Source organism: Cavia porcellus, unplaced genomic scaffold, assembly GCF_034190915.1.
Source record: "Cavia porcellus strain 051 isolate PalLab524CR breed Dunkin Hartley unplaced genomic scaffold, mCavPor4.1 scaffold_33, whole genome shotgun sequence".
NCBI lineage: Eukaryota > Metazoa > Chordata > Mammalia > Rodentia > Caviidae > Cavia > Cavia porcellus.
In genome coordinates, this window is record NW_026947516.1 from 20,438,232 (window position 1) to 20,458,665 (window position 20,434).

Genomic DNA, 20,434 nt, shown 5'->3' on the forward strand with positions numbered 1-20,434 from the left:
TGTGCCACACATCTGGCTATCTGCTACTCTTTATAGCAAAACTCTTCAATTTGTCTTCAGTGCCCTCTCTAGTTCCACTCCCCACACTAGTATTTGCTCCTACCACTCCACCAAAATTCCTCAGGTCTAGGTCACTGGTGACTTGTGATCCGGAGTAGTTCCTCATTTTATTTGACTAGGTAGCAGCATTTCAAACCGTTGATCTCTTCTTCTTTTTGGAAACACTTTTCTCTCTTGCCTTTTAGGGTGCCCCCCGTCTCATGATGCTTGTCTCCTACCTCTGTGGTTACTCCTTTTCCAGCACCTTTGCTGGATCCTCATCTCGTTGACTTTAAATACAGCCACCCCTTAAATCTTGGTCCTTGGACTTCTCTGTTCATTCTCACCACTCTGATTACCTCATTCAATCTAGTGGCTTTGAATAGCATCTTAACCTGCGTGATTCCAAATGTATCTCTCCAGTCCAGACTTTTCTCCTGAACGCCAAATCTGCATATTTGATATCTCCATTAAGATGTCTAAGAGGCGTCTCAAACCCATTACATCTGCATCTAAACTCCTGCCCTCCGTCCTCTAAAGCTGTTCCCTAGGCTTCATTCTTTCAGGGAATAGCAACTTTATTTTTCTATTCATTAACACCTAAAACAGAATCATACTTGAGTTTTACTTTCTTCTTATAACCGAAATGTAATCTCACTAGGAAATCCATTGGCTTCCCCTTCAAATCTATTCAGAACCCACTGGCTTTCTGCCATTGCCTGGCTACCACCTGGATCCTCGTTGGCAGCCTCCTAGGCTATCGTTCCAGCTTCTGCCCTTTTCTCCCTGTAGACTGTTCACAGAGGAGTCAGAATGGTCTTTTTAAAACCCGAGAGAAGGTGGGCATGGTGGTGCATACCTGCAGTCCTAACACTGGGAGACTATGGCAGAAGATTGCAAGTTTGAGCCCAACCTGGGCAACTTAATGAGATCCTGTCTCCAAATAAAAAAAATGAAAAATGGGCTAGGGATGTAGCTTAGTGTCAAGGCCCCAGGTTCAATCTCCAGTATCCCCCAAAAGAAAAACGAACAAAAAGAAAAAAACTGAGTTAGATTTCGTTGGTCCTTTGCTTAAAGTTTCTTCAGTGGATTCTCACCTTAACTAGAATAAAAGTCCAACTTTAGTAGCCTCCCACTCATTAGCTCTCTGATTACATATCATGCTGCCCAGCTGCTGTTGCCTGTTTGCTGTTCTTCAAACATGCCAGATGTCACCTGCCTCAGGGATTTTGTGCCTGCTATTCCCCAGCTTTGTATATTCTTTTTCTTCAGTGGGCCCGTTGCTCATTTCATGTATTTTCTCTCAAGGAGCTCTTTCCTGATTACACTGTATCAAAACCTTCTTGTTCAAAGTAAGATTTTTTCCTTTTCCTTTTTTTTAAGTGGTGTTGATTGAACCTCATATATGCTGAGTATGTGCTGTACCACTGAGCTACCTCTTGAGGCCAACCCATGTAAGATTTTCCTAGCACTGCTCTACTGATAGCTTGGCCAATTTACTTGCTTTGGCCAAGCAAGTGATGGGCATCACTTACCAGTCAATGCATAAGCATCGCTGTGTAATTCCTTCTGTTTCTCCTTTTGCTATGGGACCAGTAATGTCCCAGAGGAGGATTGACCTGAGTCTTAGAGGGAAGACTACACATTGCAGAACTTCAACTTATCAGCACTGGCTATGGAATGGAAATGAAAAGTAAATTTTTATTTTAAGCTACTAAAACTTGGAGTTGGTTAGCATAACATGCCCTAAGTTTCTTCAACACTCCCACTAGTTTAAGAAGAGAATGAGTTTATTAAAATTAAATGTCTCCCAGGATCTCTGAGAAGGCCTTGGGGACTCCAAAGCTAGGAATGACAATGTCCATATCTCACTAAAGGGCTGCTCCAACACAGACACCCACTGTTGCCTATTCTGAGCACAGATGTAGCAATCTGAATCAGTGACAGAATCCAGACTCTATGCTGGCTTCCGAGCCATTCTTCAGGTTGCTGTCTTCTCAACAGAAGTCTCTGGTAGATCTTGGTTTACATGCCTGTGCTCTTGTTAGAAGAGAAGCTGGGAAAGCAGATTTCTTGGTTCTATTTGAAGGGGGAGTTTGGCGAGGAGTCACAAGTGAGGAATTAGCAGAACCTAGGGAAGATGTTCTGAACTGAGTAACTGCAAAGCATGAAAAACACCCACTACCTGATTGGAGCCTGGGAATGGAGTAAACACCAAGGGATTTAAGCTGAGAAATAGAACCAGCTGAGTGCTGTCGCTTAAGTCCTAGACCAAATCATGCCACAAGGGTACTCACTGCCCTTTAGTGTTTTTGTTCTGTTTTTGTTTATAAATATTGGGTATTGAACCAATGAACTTCTGCATATCAAGCAAGCACTCTAGCAGCGAGATTTTTTTTTTAAAAAAATTTATTTTGAGGCACGATCTCACTAAGTTGCCCAGGCTGGTCTTGAACTTCCAATCCTCCTGCCTCATCCTTCTAAGGATCTGGGATTACAGGCTTGCACCACCACATCTGGCTGACCATTTTGTTATTTGAGGAATACATTCCTAGTTTTGCTTAGGCCAAGTAGAATGGCTTTACTGACACTTGGAACAGAAAGAGTTGTAACCAGCTGTGTGTAAAATGGTTAAACATCAGCACAGCGACTGACAATGGTGACCTGCTCCTGCATGTGAAAAGTTTTGTGCTCAGTTCCTAGTAAGTGAGGATGGGGTTGATGATCCTGGGAATCACCACTTCTGGTAGGTTAAGGCTTTATGTCCCCAGGAGTTATCAAATATAGCAGAGCATTTGCTCACATGTGACACAGTAACAAGGATAGGTGCAATTATTAGAATGGGCAGCACATCTGTGGCAGCTATCGCTAGTTGCATGTCCAATATCCATTATTTTCCTCCATAATGAAAATAAGGAAAACCTCCACAATATAGCTTGCTATGTGTTCTAAGCTCTTTATTCATAGTAATTCATTTAATCCCACAAGAACCCTGTTTTACTGTCTCATCACTGGGACATAATCCCTGATACCCGCAAATCTGAGGAGGAAAGGTGTATTTTGGCCCAGCTCACAGTTTGTAGAAGTTTCAGGCCATAGTCCACTGGTTCCAAGGGCAGGAAAGCATGACAAAAGGGCGTGTTATAGCAGGAAGAGCTCACGGCACTGAGGCAGGAAGCAGATTGACATAGCAAAGGAGGCGGAGGGAGATAGTCCCTTCCAGGCCATGCTTCCAGGGACCCACCTCCTCCAACCAGCCACAACCTGTCAAAATCTCCACCGATGAGCACTTGAGGCTGTAGGGGGCATTTTAGGTATAAACCATATCCAATCTTATGAGAAAGTTACTGTTACTATGCTTGTTTCACAGGTAAGAATACCGAGTCACAAAATGATTAGATAACTAAGTCACACAGCTAGTAAATGATGGAGCTGAGGCAGAGCACCTGGCTTCACAAGCTGTGTTTAACATCTACACTACACTGCCCAGATTTGTTTGATTTCCCTTATAGCTAGGACAGATTGTGCAACACAAGTCTGGTCAATCAGAGGTATGTGAATAGGTGGGCTTCCAAAACAATGGACTTAATTGCATGGCTCCATTTTGACCATAATCCTTCACTTTCTGCCCAGAATTTGCATGTGGTACTGGAGGTAGATCGGCCCCCCTGGGAATATAGGTTGACAGTTATGAAGAAGAAAGCTAAGTGGTTTGGCCAGAAGAAGGAAGGTACCTGAATTTAGTGCTTTCAGATTGTTATATGGAAATAAAAGCTCTACTGTTTAATGCCACTGGTTAGGGGGTTTCAGTTATATAAGAGAAAACACAAACCCTACTGATGAAACATTTCCACACTTTTTATCTATAGCTGTTTCCTATGTCATTTTTGATAATGTCTTATCAAAGAACAGAGATAATGATAATATCTTATCAGAGAACTGCTCAGCAGCTCCTGAAGGATTGTTGTGTGTCCTAGTCCATGTCTGTAGTATGTCTAAGAACCACAGTGTCAGGCAGTGAGAGGTTTTTTATTTTATTTTTTATTTTTAAGGATATGACATGCTTCTATCTTAAGACATTTGAATAACATTAGTCCAAAGGACTAATTTGTTCTAGGGTGCTAATGGAAGAAAATGGGTCAATGTTGTTTTCCCAGTATAGGACAGAATTGGATTTTAATTAGGGCCCTGTTTCCTCTCTCTTGAAGAAACTCAAAAGAGAAGGCAGATGGGAGATTGATATGCAAAAGCCTCTCTAATAGTGCAGGAGGCCTCTGTGTGATATTTCTCTCAAGCCAGCTATCTACGGTCTTTAAAATCGCCCATAATCACATTGGGCCAGATTAGATTTTATAGAGACAACACTCTAAAGAGAAACAGATCAGCTCAAGATACATTGTTACCCCATTTACTAACCTGTCTCCAGGTGCCCCTAATTTCTAAAGTCATTTCCCTGGGGACTGTGTAACTAAGTACAGAACAGTTGGCTACTCCTCACTTCTGTAGCACCCCACTTAAAAGGTAGCATCTGATAGAGGCCATTAGAATGAGGCATGCCCTCCACTCCCACAACATTCATTGTCTTATTTAGATTTCTGTGGATTCAGTTGTGCATACAATCAGACCCGCCTCAGCCATTCTCCATAGTCTGATGGATAGATTTCAAGAATGATGCAGGTATTAAACCAAAATCATCTGTATATTTCCATTAGTGATTTTAATTATTTGGGAACTTTTTGATACAATTAGAGTATAGTCTGAGGGCTATGTACAATAATGAAACCAAAACCAATTAGTAGGTTGTTTAACTCAGAGGCTATCTGCAGGCTAGCAGTTCCTTTGCTAAATCCTGTTAAAATGCAGGGGGTTCTATTTGTGCAGAATGAGCAGGCTGCCATGACAACTGTCTGTGAATATTATTTCAATATTAGTCATAGGTTTCTAGCATCTTCCTCAGGGCCCAATGTTCATTCTAAAACCCAGATGCATATCTATTCTTAATGGAATTCTCCTGGACATGTTTACAACAAACAAAATACTTTCAACTGGCTTTTTCTTTTGGAAGAGAAATTTGAATAAATTCACACAATTGCAAATTGGTTGCGGTTTTTATTACTGCCCCCCCCTTTTGAAAGATGATTTGGGTGTGAATTTATATTGTGCTTTCCTATCGATTTCATTAAATAGATGCACTAGACTAGGGTTCAAAAAGTTTCCCTCTAGGTGTACAAACCATACATTAAAATGATATATATTTTTCTCTATTGGACAGTATCAGAAGGAATCTTGTGGTTGCAAGTGACAGACGAGTCCACCTGAACTGAGTTAATAGAATTAATTTCAAACAAATCTAGTTTGAAAAATCCCAAAGTCAGATTTGAACAAAATCCAGCTCCGTTTTCCTGACCTCCTCTTGGTCTTACCTTCTCCCAGTATCAGGCTCACTCTCTCGATGAGCTCTTCGCATGCCAACAGCTTAGCTCAGAACCCCACGAGTGAGGAAGACGAGTCTCAGCCCGGCACTCTTTCCATGAGCCCTGAGGTTCACACAGGCTTCTTACCTTTATGTGCCCACCCAAAGGCTCTTTGGCCAAGGAGAAAGGCAAGTGCTAACTCTCCTAGGCCAGAGTTAGGCGACTGTTCCTGATTACCGTTGTTTGGGAGGAGGGTTCTGCGATTTAGCTTTAAGTCAAATAGTGCCCACACTTAAGAGAGTGAGAATGACCCCAATTTCATGCAAAACACATGCCTGACAATTAGGAGAGGGTTGATTTCAAACAGGAAAATCAAAGTTCCATTAGACGGAGGTGAAGTGAATATCTCCTAACTACCTGGTCAGCAAACAAAATGCTGGCCTGACAAGAACAGCTAACATTTATTGAATACTATTGAGATAGGAGATTAGGGGGTGACCAGCCAGCTGGGCAAGTGAGTGCAACCTGTCAATTATAGAGATCCAAGTCACATGCCCCAAACCCTCTACTTGTGCCAATCAGAGAATGCTATCTTCAGTTATTCTGGCGCAAGATCAAGTGGGTTTTTGATTGGTTGGCCTAGATCTGAGCTTAGACTGGGAGGCTATAAAAGACAGCAGCCAGTAAGCTCATGGCCACTGACTGGGAGCCTTTTCACTGGCTCGTTCTGCATTGTGCAGAGCGTATTTCTATTCCTACCTTTAATCTCTTTGATAAAGTACCGTTAATGCATGTAAAACTTCACTAATTCATTTCCTGTCCAACTCTTTGTTTGGGTCAAGAACCTGGAAAGACCTCCTGGGGAGAGCACAACACTCCAGTACCCCACTAACACTAAGAGCCAGGCACCATTCAAACCACTGCATAAGTATATTGATTAGACAGAGTGCTGGGCTGTGTATAATAATAAAACAGCAGGAGCTTAACACAGAAAGGTTGCTATTTTTTATGCTGCATGATAGAAAGCCAGGAAATAAGCTTCCTCAACCTGTCATCCGAGTCTCAGGCTCAACCTTTCACCTTCCTGCATTTTATCATTTTCAGCATTAAGGCCTTCTTCCTAATGCTCACAAAATGGCTGCTCCTCCTCCAGATATTGTGTCCTGGTTCCAGGCACAATGGGGGAAGGGCAAAGAGGAAAAGGCTCCTACTGAGACTTTTTCTTTCTTTCTTTTTTAATTAGGAAAAGGGAGCTTTTCTGGAAGCATCATTCAGTAGATTTGTGCTTCTATCTCATTGATCACACTGTGTCACATGACTCAAGACTAGGGCATCAGGTTTTTTTTTTTTTTTAACTTTTTATTTTTTTTTAGTTGATTAGTGTGTGGTAAATAATGTTTACATTTCTTGTGGGCTGAGCTCATTACCTCCTAGAACAAACTTGAGTTTTTATTGGTAAGCAAAGAAGGAAGGTCGGATATTGGCTAGGCCAGTATCAGTGTCTGCCACAGAATATATTAATTCATTTATTCCTTATATCAACCCAAAGTAGTTGATGCTATTACTATGCTGGTTTTATAAATGCAGAGGTAGGCATGGGTAGGTTATGTAAATTATGCATACATCTGTTAAGTACTGTAGCTAGAATCTAAATTCAAGCAAGCTGACTCTAGAAGCTAGTTCTTTAGGCATTAGTGTCTTAGACACACTCTGGCTCACAAACCAGAGCATACTACTCTAAGATATGTATCCAGTTGGGAAATGTAGGCCTCTCCTAGTAATGGTAGCTAGATTTGGTTAGCACTTTAAAGAGTTTGTGAAGCTATTTCACTTAAATCATTCTCTTTAAATATTATTATCCCCATTTTTAGAATAAGGAAATTGAGGCTTGCAGGAGTTATGTATGTTGCTGAAGGTCTCCAGTTGTAAGTAGGAGAACTGATATCTTCTTGGAATCTTAAAAGCTTTACTTCTGCCTCCCTTTAAAAAAAAATCTTCCTCCTCTTCCATGCACAAAGGACGTCATTTTAAGGTTTTTTTGGATGACAGTATTTTGCTCTATGCTCTATATTAACATCATGACCTTTTCAGGAGAAACCAGAGACATTCTGGCTTTCTTACCAACTTATTTTTGTAGTGTTCTTTTTCATGTACCACACCAGCAGGGACGTGGCATGTCAGAAGGAGTGTGTTCAGTAATAAGTAACAGACACTTAAAAGGTAGGTAATTTTTATATCACATAATGTAAAACTCAGAGCTTCAATCAGAAAACTAAAGTGTTAGTCACAAACAGTGCTTGTTGCCCCATTGAAGGGAGTCATTAAAGATATAGAAGTTTTTTGTCATTAGTTACATCAGGTTAATTTGTCTTTTCTTTTTGTCGGACTTCTTGCTGAGTGAGAATGCTCATCCTCCTCACTGGGGAAAATTACTAAGGCATCACTGCACCTACTAATAGCTCAGTTTGCTTGTACTTGTTATTTTTTCATTCTTTCCAAATATTTGAAACCTTTAGCTTATGGCCTGGCTTTATGTATGCATTATAACATTCTTTCGTTTTGGTAATACTGCTTGAGTGCAGACCATAAGCATTACAAGAACACTACAGAATGCAATTGGATTTTAAAAGTCCTGAAAGAAGCCTGGGTCGGGGAGGGGGCTTATAGCTCAGTGATAGGGCTTCACTGTAAGCCCTTGGTCATCTAAGGCAGTAGTAGAAAGGGTTTTGTAAAGAAAGCCATGGATCTTTCCCTGGTCATGTTCTGGCTAATAGTTTTGACATTCTTCTAAGAAACAAACTGTTCTTTATTTTCCCTGTTCATGAACACAAACATTGCTGACAGAGGAGCTATGAAAAACCTAGAATTTGCCTTTAAATAAGCAAGAAGTGGCTCTCCCATCCAGGGCACATTGCCCACATTCCAGGGGCAGCTACTGTCATGTTTGCATTCCATGTTGTGGGGTTACCAAGACAACCTACAAAGAAGCATTCTAGAATGTGCATCTGAAAGATACCAGATGAAGAAACCTCTTTAAGACCTACACACATTACTATGGATGTGTCCTGAGCTTTGAGGTCAGGCTGAAATATCCAGCAACCAGTCAAGCAGACATATTAAGAGTCTGTTGTCTCTGACCAGTTGCCGACCTAAGACCCAGAAAGAAGGGTAAGGAACATTTCATAGACCAAATGAGTGAGCTATGGATAGGCACACTGCCACATGATTGAATCTTAAATGTTAACTTACTGTCTCTGTTTGTTGTTTGGCCTGACTCTTGAAGACTTTATGTTTTATGTATGAAGTTGATCATACTTTAATATAACTAGATTTACAGAATTGGATTACCTAGATGTAATGGAAAGAGTCCTGACCACTGAGTCACAAAACTGTGACTATGGTGGGGCTACCTAACTTCTTAGGCCTGGTTTTCCTCTGTTATAAAAGCAAGATGTCTGAGGGGCTTTCTGAATCAGTTTGAAGGACTAAAGCATTGGTGGTGAACCTATGGCATGCATGTGATAGCAGACTGTTCAAGGTTCACCATCATTGGACTAAAATATCTTTTTTTTTCCTGAACAGAGGATTGAACCCGGGATATGCTGTGCTATGCTCTTGGTCTACCTCATTATCCTCTTTTAATAAATTTGAAACAGGTCTTGCTAAATTGCCCAAGCTGGCCTTGAACTTTGATCCTTTTGTGTCAGTTTCCCAAGTAGCACAGATTACAGGTGTCCACCACCACACCTCACTGGACTGGAGTATTTTAGTATATCACAGATTTACCTGTGACAGGGGTCTGGGCCAAGAACTTCATGATGTGCCTAGATCAATTTTGCTCAATGCCCAGTGCTCTGGTGCAAGAGGGACTTGTATCAACATACAGTATATTCTTTTTTTATTTTTGCCATGGATTAGTAGACTATAGCTCCTGAAGAAGGAAACTAGGAAGAAATAAATTACCATTGCTATGCTATTTAGTTATATGCTAGATGTCAAACTGAGATACATGCAAAAGTATAAGAAAAAGTAACAGATTGTGGCAATACTTAAAAAATATCACAGTTCTCTAAATAAGGAGCATTTTTTGATAAGCCTATTTGGAGTTCATGCAAAACACCCATAGAGACTCTGAAAGTCTGAGTTGTACAATGCCAAAATAAATTAGTTCTGTATAGAATTATAGGTAAAGATAGATGTGGATTACATGGTAATATGAACCTCCCTTGGTTAGCAGATATTCCCCCTCCTCAGCCTCTTGCTTTGCAGATTGCTTCTTGCTAGTCTCCTTGTTTGTGCCTTCCTCTTGTTCTCTTTAATGTCTCTGTCTCCAAGTGCTCTGTTTCTGCCCCTGTAGTCTTCTTACCAAAGCTCTCCCTGGCCGTTTTATCTTCTCTAATCACTTCAGCTATTATTGGTAACCCGATGACTGCCTCAGTCTGACTCGCTAGATCTGATTTATTTCCTGGACTCAAAACCCAGGCTTCAGCTATGAGGCATTTCAATTGTGATGTATCATAGGCATTCAAATTTAGCACGCCCAGAACTGAACTTATTTTTCTCCACCATAAACATGCTTGTCCTTCTTTTCATGGGATTCTTACACATTTTAATAGCCTACTGCAATTAATGGCATTACCTCCTAGATTGTAAATTACAAAAACAAAACAAACAAACAAAAAAACCCAAGGATCATGTCTGTCCTGGCCACCACTGTATTTCTGGCACCTAGCAAAGTGCCTGGTACATGGCAGATGCCTAGTAAGTGCTGTTGAGTAAATGATGAATCACTCTTTTTCTCCCAAACTAGAAACCTTTGGAATCCTTCTTGATCCTTTTGTTTGCCTTAATCTATAACCCACTCTGAGACTTGTACAGTTTGTTACATAAAACTCTTATGTTTAGTCCCTCTCTCCTCTTCATGCTCACTGTGGTGGCTTTAATTCGGCACTTACCATCTCTCTTCAGGATAATTTTAGGAGCCTCATTGCTGGTCTTCCTATTTTAGGCTTTTCCCCAGTTTACTACCAGCTGACCTCCAGAGCAATCTTCCTACAGCTTGAATCTAATCAGATTACCCTCAGGCTCCCCTTGACTTAAACAAGGTTTGCAATCTGGCAGCCTCAAACTGCATCAATGCAGTGTATACAGTCCTTTGAGAAAATGAGAATGCCTGTATTTTTTTGTTCATGCTAAAATGCACATTTTTTTCAAATGTTGGCATCTTCAACAGGGGATGCATTTTAAAACTGACAGAATGTCACAGTTTGATTGACAGTGGTTTTTTTTCTTGCGGGTCCATAAAGTAGCAATGTACCCTCTAATTGATGCCATGTTAAATTTGCTGAAATATACTTGTGCAAACATTTTAAAATAGAAAGATCATACATAAAGTATGTTTAGCTTCTCTTGAAGAAAAAATTGCACCAGACAACACTGGGCCAAGATCTCTGGTAGAAGCCTGAGATGGAGTTACCAGTAAGTAGCAGCTGCCTCATTTAGACAGGAACTCTGTGCATCTCCCATAGTTGCCACCCAGACTGCTTTATTCACTTCCATTATCTGTCTCAGCCCATTAAGCATTAAGCATTGATGTTCACAGTTGGCACTTCCCTTCCTAGGTTAGTATCTCCAATGTCTACTTAATACACATTCTGTTTTCCCATCTCAGGGAATCTTACTCAAATATAAAATGCTCCCATGTTCCCCAGGATGCCTTTCCTCACCTTTTATGCGCTCTGAAGTATTTCTTGGCTTTCTCAAGCAGAACTAATTTATTTCTGGACTCCAGTAGTATGTGAGCACATCTCTGTGCCTACAGCTCTTCTCTTGAAATTATTTGTGTGCACGTCTGTGTCTTATCACACTGGGAAGCTGGTAGGGGAATGCATCCTACTTTATTCATCACGGTCTCCTGCCTTCTAGGTGGAGCATACTTAACAAGTATCTATTGGATGAAGAATGGATGGGGTGTACCTTCTTCTTGGTGTTTATCTCTATGTTTTGCATTTCCCCCATGGACAGAAAACTAAGAGAAATCAGAAGAAAGGACAAATGTTTTTCTCAGTGCTCTAGTTCACAGCAGACAAAACTGCTTATGATTTAGAAAGGCTCTAAACCAGAGCTAGCGCTATGAAAAAAGTTTTACAAATATATTTTACAATTAGCATACAATTGACTTTTATTATAGCACTCTTCTGTGAGTTCTAACAGATTAGTGTACATACCACCAGAATCAGAATGACAGAACATCACCCACTAAAATTTCCCCCTGCCAACTGTTTGTAGTAATCTTCTTCCTTGGTTCTCTATGACTGTAGTTTTATCTTTTTGATAATGTCATATAAATGTTTACCAGAGGTGATGAACCTGTGGCCCACATGCTGTAGCTGGCAGTTTGTTGTCATTAAAAGCTCTAAAAAGGTCTCTATTGCTAGTAACCATGGCTTCTTTCACTGAGTACAATGCTTTTGAAATTCATCCAAGTTACATGTACCAACAATATATTTCTTTTTATTGGTAAGTAGTAGTCCATTGTATGGATGTCCCACAGTTTAATGTATCCATTCACTCACTGAAAGCCATTTGGGCTGTTTTCTGTATTTGCTATATTAGGGTGTTGTGTGAATGGAGATTTCATTTCTTTAGAGTGACTATCCAAGAGTAAGATTTCTGTGAGAATACATACAATCTTATAAGAAAGTACCAAATTCTTTTTTAAAAGTGGTTATACCACTTTGCATTTCTACCAGTAGGATATTAGAATTCTAGTTGCTCCCTATTTTCTATCAGTGCTAGGTTTTATTTTAGTGTTTAATTTAGTGTTTTTTTTAAGTACTGAGAATTGAATGTTGGGCATTTGCACTGAGCTATGCCCCTCCACTTTGAGATGCAGTCTCCCTAAGTTGCCCAGATGGGACTTGAATTTGCAATCCTTCTGTCTCAGCTTTTCAAATATTGGGATTACAGGCATGTGTCACCATACCTGGATTGTTTTAGTATTTTTTTCAATTTAATTTTACTAGTAATTGAATAGTGGCATTTCATTGTGCATTTATTTTGAATTTTTTGCTTCCTTGAATTTATTCTGAGGGACCTGAAAGGGGAGAAAAGGTAAACTCACTGTCAGTTCAGAGTTACTTCAAATTTTGATGTTCCCTTAATCTACCTTCTACATTATTTTCAGAGTCCTTGTTTTACTTATTTATTGCTCTTGTGACAGATGAACAAAAATTTTAGCAATTTCAAATGACACATATTTATGATCTCATAGTTTCTACTGTTGGGCAGCAACCCAGGCATGGCTTACTTGGACTCTGTCTTTTAAGATCTGTATGAACTGGTATAGCCAAGGAGTTGGCTGGGAAGCAGAAATCTGTAGGCTGGGGAGGTACCCACTTCTAGTATCATGTTCTATGATCATTATTGACACAATTCAATCTCTCATGGTTTATTTGACTGAAAATCTTACTTAGCTCCTTGATGGCTTTTGGTTATAGACTTTTCCTTGGCCTTTGCTGGTGAGCCCCTCCAACATGGCAGCTTACTTCATTGAAACTATAGTATGCAAGCTATGAAGGCAATAATGTCTACTAGCAAGACACAACGTTACAGTCGTTTTTTAAAATTTTTTTTTATTTTTAACTTTTTTTTTTTAACTTTTTATCGGTACCGGGGATCAAACTCACGACCACCTGCTTGCAAGGCAGGTGCTTATGCCGCTGAGCTAAATCCCCAGCCCCTAACTAAATCCTCAGCCCCTACAATCTTTTATAATTTAGTCATAGAAATGACATCCCAACAACACTGCCATATTCTATTGATTACAAGCAAGTCGTTAGGTCCAGCAGGTGCTCAAAGGGAGGGGATCATAAAGGGTGTAAATTTTTTTTTTTTTCTTTTTGTTACCAGTGATTGAACTGATAACCGCATGCTTGCCAGGCAGTTGCTTATGCTGCTGAGCTAAATCCCTGGCCCAAAGAATGTGAATTTACCAGGAGGTGGGGATCACTGTGGATCTGTATCTTAGAGTTTGTCTGTTACAGGCCTCAAAGAGCTGCTTCATGGATTCTGGACAGGTTTATAGCTTTATTCCATGGGAAACACAAGGTTATGTGGGTAGAACATTCTTAGCCTATCTTTCCCACACTGGAACCCTCTAGGGAGCTGTGTGCATGCATGGATGCATGCATGTGTATGTATGCATGTCTGTGTGGTGTCGGGGATAGAATCTAGGGCTATATTCATACTACTGAGCTATATCACAATACTTCCTTTGAAGTTTTTTGCATTATGAGCCCCATGTAGTAAATTTTTTTAAGAATGTACCCTTGATGCAGGCATATTCATTTATTTACAGCTAAAACTATTGAACTCATTGGTTTTTTGCCATCCAACAAAAACATTTTTTGTACATTTGCTAGGGGGACAGGTACCCCAATGTTGGGGATGACTTAGAGGAGATGGTTGGATATGATTGCTTACCACTGACCAGAACACCAGAAGGGCAGATCTGGAATTGCCAGATCTGGAAGTCCCGTCCTGTCTGTGCTTCCCTGCTTTTGTGCTATGGGCATTGAAGTATCAGGGACCATGAACGGACATATCCCTTAAATACCTCCCACTAAGAAGATCTGAGCAGATTATTGTTTTCCCAGTCTACTCCCCAATCCAATTGCTGTGCTGAGTTTCTATGTACTCCTCAGGGTGTGTCATGATCAATAATAGGAGCTTCCCATTAGAAGTGCATTAGCTTGGCTGGCTTCAGGAAGCTTGTGAAAAGGAAAGCTTTGGCTGCAATGCCCTCCCCCTCCGTTGTGAGATAGCCAGCCTTCTCTGTTCCTCTCTCTTTGCATAGTTTGTCACCATCACAGACTAAGTATCCTGGTTTGGATTCCCTCAGTAGCAGAACCCAAGGTAAGCATTTGACAAGAAATTGATTTGGAAGGTGAAGGCAAACCACTGGGGAGTGGGGAAGTGAGAAAGGAAAGAGAGGCGGTGAAGAAAAGGTAGGTCCAGCCAGCTGAGGGGAGAGGCAGCCAGTTTTCCATGTTGACAGGCACTCCGCCTGCTCGAAGGCTGACTGTGGCGATAGAAGGAATGCAGATGCTTCTGGTTTTTAATTTCCCTCTCCTATTTCACATTCTTGTTAAGTACTGTAGACTGCACATGCTTATGAGAACATCCTCTTCTCTCGCCACCACTTTTCTTCTCGTGTCTGTTCAGTCATGAGATTTGTATGGTAATTCTTCCAGAAAGCCTTCTGTCATCCCCACTTCTAGGGTAGAGGCCTTTCTCCTTGTCCTGTAGTGTCTTCCAGGTGGTCACTAGAGAGTCTATCACATCATATTACTTTCATTTATTCATGTAATAGATAGCGCTTGTTTGCTTGGCACTGTTGTAGTTACTTTGGAGTTTATAATCCAAGAGAAGTGACTGATTTAATTCGTGATTTTATTGCAATTTCTTACCCGTGTGTTTGCCTCACACAGTCAAGTCAGGTATATATTGTTCACTGTTTGTGTCCCTTCAGAGTGGTTCAATGAACATTTGTTGAATGGAATGGAAGAGCTCAAGGTGTCTTAGTCAAGGATGATTTGGTATTGCGATGGACTTTTCCAGAGGGAAAATGGTCTCTCACCTTTCCTATTGGCTGTTTTCATATGAAGATGTGCTCATTGGGAGATAAATTGACCTCTTTGGCTGTTAGGGGAACAAATCTGATAATGAGTGAGTTCTGTACTATTTCCATGATTTTACCTGTTCTCTCTGTCTCTGTCTCTCTGTCTGTCTCTGTCTCTGTCTCTGTCTCTGTCTCTGTCTCTCTCTCATTTCAGACTGGGAGGACACATTCCTACTCAACTACAGGAAAACCAGAGAACATCTGTGAAGAGGCTAAAATCTGAATTTTGCAAACAAACAATGTACTGATCCAGGTGATAGAGTGTAATGATTTTAAGAAGAGGTTCTATGTCAAAATGCCAAGGTTCAGGTCCTAGCTCTGCCCTTCACACTGGGCTATTGTTCCTAATGTGTAAGTAGGAGTAATAATGGTATAGTATATACCTCATGGGATGGTGTGTGAATTAGATAAGATTAACACATGTGAAATTAATAAGTACAGGCACATGGCAAGTACTCATTTTTATGATTTATTCAAATAATGTCTATTCATTTAGCAAGTGGAGACTGGTGATAGGATTTCTTGTGGTGCTCAAAGTAACACCTCAGTGTTCTTTGTACAACACAAAAGTCGAAGTTGTTCATTTCAGTCAAATTTTAAGTTTTAAATGATCAAGAGCAAACCAATATTCAATCATCCCAGAGGCTAGCCACTAAAAATACCCACCTGATCTTGAGTTCTTTCCTTTTTTCTGTTCTTTCTGAGATTAATAAAATATTTGGTGAGTATGTCTTAGTACATATCCAGTACTAAGGACACCAAGAAGAGTGGAATGAATCTTCCCCTTTAGGATTTGGTGTGTAAAAAAGCAGATTACAGCAAGCTTTGGGAAGCTCTATAATTGAACACATACATGGCTTCAAGAGCCAGGAGACAGCTGACTAATTCCCCTTTGGTGATTTGGGAAAGGCTTCACACAGAGGAGGTGACATTTGAACAATTGTATCTCGACATAGCCATTATATTTAATTGCTGTGGATTGAACAGGCATTTTGCTGGAAAAGCCATATAGCACATTGTCCACTATTTTAGGGGGAGCCTGGGTAATTATGCTATCATTTACAGTGTGTGTGGCAGCTTCATCAGATCCTTGTCTTTGTGTCTCTGCCATGGAAACCTGTGTGATTGTATTGCCTCATAATGAGGCCCTCTGCTAATATTTAATATGCTAATAAAGAACAGAAGCCCAAAGCTCCTTTTCCAGTTATTTTTAAAGGGACTTCATTGGATTAAATAGCAAACTAGGTGACCATTTTGCTAGCTCTCCTGTGGCTCTCAATTGCAGAGAGGGATAGGGCTAAAGAGCAGCTTGCATGGAGTCATGAAATGGTTGTGGCTAGAGTCCTGTAAATTCTGACTAGTGAAGCCTAAAGATAACACGCTTGAACACGTACATGCTGTGTAACCAGCTGGGAAGAGTTGGGGAGGAAAATTGCTGGTGGTGTGGCCATAGTCAGCATGAGACTCTGGGAGCAAGACCATCCCTGGATTGTGTTGAAAGATAGTGAAATTGTGGCCCTTAGCGTCCATTACTGAAATGGGCACTTCAGGTTTCACTTGTGTGTTCCTCCTCTTCCTTCTGAAACTCAAGTCAATTTTATTTGCCTTCCCGCTGATGAAGGAATGTGAACCTTCCTCTCAGTTAGGTTCTCCAGCAAGAAGCTTGTTGAATACCTAGGGTAGCACAAAGGCACATGGATTCATTTTCAGCATGGTGCCCAGGGGATGCTTCCTTAACTCCATGTCTTTCTAGTTCCAAAGAATAATGATTTTCTATCTTACTTCCCCTAATTGTATCTAGATCACCAAAATGTTTTCTAAAACTCATCTTCTGTTAACCCCAAAGACTGCTTTTCTGACATTGTTTACTGAACCCCTCTCTCCTACTTTGTATTAATGTGGATGATTTCTGCAAACAGCAGCCTGGTTCTGCCTGAACAGAGCGTGGTCCTCTTGGAAGCAGTCATGTGACTGCTGAGAGTGCATCCCATTACTTGAGCACATCTCTTTATCTTCAGGCCAGGAACAGAGAGGAAGGTTGGGTCAGAGAGCTGCAGCCAGCTCATTCTCTCTGAAGTCTGTGGCTCTGGCAGAAAGGCAAAGCAGCCAGGTACTGTTCTAGCTGTTTCTTACTCTGTGTGTATTTATTTAAACAGAAGTTATCCCTGCAGCAGAGATGCAAGGTTAAATTGTGTGTGTGTGTGTGTGTGTGTGTGTGTGTGTGTGTGTGTGTGTTAGGAGTGCTCCACAGAGAACTGAGATTATGCCTCTTTTTTTTTTCAGACCTCCACGTTCCCTCATAGAGAAGGCTTTCTCATCTTGGTTTCTCCTAAAACATCTGGAGTGAGGAAAACCTCTGCATTTGGCCAATCAAAGGTAATGTGTGTGTTGTCCTTAGGCAATCTGGGCAAGCTGAACTCTCCATTAGAACCATAGCTCATGTGGCAACAGAAGGGAAAGTGTAAACTTCTTGGAGTGTATTTATTGTTTAGCAATTTCTCAGAATTTTTTTTCTCAGAGATGTTGATTGTAAGTCAGTTGTCATCATTTAAAAAAGAAGCAGGTGTACAGGTGACTTTGCAAACTGAAAAGTTGTGGCCTATTTCAAATTAAGTTGATATTTTGAAAGGCACTGTGGTCACTGGGGTGACAGCTCAGGAAATGCAGGACAGGCTACTTCTAGGCAGGAGATCCTTTGTGGGGTATTCCCCGAACTCCACTATACAGCTTCATATTTAGAAGCCTTTCTTTAGCTCCTGGTAATCTTAGAGGACCACAGCCTTTTAGTGAACATTTTTGTTCTTTAAAAATTAAACAGCGTAAGTCTTCAGTTCTGCTGCTCATCAACTGTGCCAGGGAGTATGGTATTTAAGCTCTAAGCCTCAGTTCCTTCATCTGTAATGTGAAGGTGATGATGTTACCTTGAAAATTTGCTATGAAGATATATTGGAATAACAGAAATATAAAGCATCTACTGTGCTGGGTGACAGAAGCCCCTTAATACACAGTAGATTTTAGCTGTTATTGTTATCACTGCCACATGAGATTTTAGCTGTTATTATTATCACTGGCATAGCATTCTTTCAGATCTTGGTGCTTTGGGAGGAGAGAGGAAGCAAAACTCTGTGACTGTTTAATTTTACCAGAACTCACAGATTTCCAAAGGGTTTAGTCTCTGGGAAGGTCCAAGGAAGGCGTTCTGAAGAAAGATACTTGTGCAATGACAGTGTGGTTATCCACCGATGGATTGTTTTTCCTAACTCATCCATTAAAAAGAGTCATTCTTTGTTCAAGCCAGTTTTGCCCACTACTGAACTCCTCACTAAGTTCTCTGTACATACAGCATGGTATACACTATTATTCATTTTTTCTTATGAGGAAACTGAAGTGCAGAAGAATTAACCACATACCAAGAATTCAAACTCTGGATTGTCTGTTCTTCAAAACCCAAGGCTCCCTTGGGACAGGATTAGGAAGTTATAAATGATGGTTGTTCTTGAGATACTTTATTTCAAGACAGACCTTTCCTAGGCTCTTTGAGAAACAGTGGTCAGCTCTGTCTTAAGAGATTCACAATGCATATTGACTTGTGCAGTACAGAAACCTGTTTAACCTTACCACTTCCAAATTTCTCACAGTGGGTCCCTCTTTTGCTTTATTCTTCGAATCATAAGATATTCATGCCTTGGGAAACTTGACACCAAACCAATCTACTCCTTATTACAGTCATGTCTGCTGTATCAACAGATATCTTCCAGTGCTTGGCCTAGTATTCTTCCCTTTCCTATCTTTTCATCTGATAAGACCCAGGAAGAATCACCAGCTCAGTCTTACTCATTTACAAATAAGACTTTTTTTATTCACTTAAGACCCCCAGCACAAGCAAATGCTGCAGGGTTCTGTAGGAAAAAGTATGGTAGAAGTGTTTCTAATGCAGTTTCCCAGAGATTCCTCTACCCCACCCTATGCCCCTTAATTCTGTTTTGACCACAGACATCAATCTATAAAACCTCTATTTCAAGAACCTGCAGAGAAAAAGCAGAAGGTGGACCTGACAAGGTGTCTGTTCTTCATGTGTCTGCAGTCCGAGACAGAAGAGTTAACTACTCATGGTCAAGGTGCCTGAGCCAATGTGTGGGTGTAGGATAAAGACTCACTTTGAAATCAAATGATGTGAAGAATGAATAAAAACAACTTGGGGAAGCTTGTATAGCACTTGAGAGTACTCCAGCAGTGAGGTTAGGCTGGCTGTTTTGTTCTTTCTTTGTGTTTTCACCTTTGGAAATGAAAGTGGTTAGGATGAAAAGAACTGAAGAACATCAAACAGTTCCATCGTCCAGTCTCTACTACCCTCATACATTCACAGTAACAACCTTTTAGTGGAAGCTCTTCCTTTTGAAGATGGTATGTGAGTGCTAATGATGAGTCACTATTTCATATTTATGCTTTAAAACTGTGTTATTGCTGTGTTATCAGAAGGAACAGCAGCACTGGGCAAGTTACAAGGTTGTTTTGTTTTGTTTTTTTGCTAAGATTCAGCCTAGTGGTTCATGTGTGACCAGGGCATCTGGGGGCCTTGGAGATCCCTGCAGAACCCCCTACCTCTCGAGCCTGAGACCCTACTTAAACTCCAGGGATTCACTGATTCAAAGAATCTGTTAGTAGGTCTAATGCTATGTTAGCCCTTCTGATACTGACAAAAGATGGGAATGGACGAAGCTTAGGTTTCGCCAAATAGTGGAAATCTCCAAATCATCTTTATCAGATTTCTAGTTAGTCAGAGGCATCCTCAAAGACCACATATGCTGTTCACAAACCCACTTCCCCCTCTGTTCAGAACTGCACTGGGCAGCATGTAGGTGTGATAAATGTCACCTCACCTTAACCAGCTTATGTTTTAATGAGAATTAAAAAGAACCTGTTGCTTGAGAGGGGAAAACAGTTTAGAAATAACATAATAATATAAAAATTTTGATGGACAATTATTTTTCTAATAGACAACCTAAGAATTCTAAAACTATTATCATTTATTTCCATCATGACTTTTAAAAAGTCATCTAATCATTACTTATTTTTCTGCTTTAATAAAAGGCTTTTAAATAATCAGACACCACATAATTCTGCATAAAATGATACACTAATGACTTTTAGCAATTAATTTTAAAGAACTCTGGCTTAGAAATATTCATTCCTTTATTCACTCATCCATTCAGCATTTATCTAACACATGCTATGTGAAAGGCACTGTGTAGGTGCCAGCAGAGATTCAAGGGGTTTTAAAAAGAAAGTTGCATATATA

At 40.4% G+C, this 20,434-nt stretch overlaps 1 protein-coding gene across 8 annotated transcripts in view; it reads left to right on the plus strand.

The window, feature by feature from the left end:
* Positions 1–20,434, plus strand: part of Ppef1 (protein phosphatase with EF-hand domain 1) — a 152,838-nt gene that overhangs the window by 4,510 nt on the left and 127,894 nt on the right. For 5 of the 8 annotated variants that reach the window (XR_002790360.2, XM_013148907.3, XM_063242707.1 and 2 more), the window contains exon 4: positions 17,419–17,511. The gene's annotated coding sequence lies outside the window, so the exon portion shown is untranslated. Of the gene's footprint in view, positions 1–7,611; positions 7,674–15,033; positions 15,183–15,289; positions 15,487–17,418; positions 17,512–20,434 lie in introns of those variants that run through there. The other 3 variants (XM_013148908.3, XM_013148905.3, XM_063242708.1) reach the window with 3 other exon arrangements.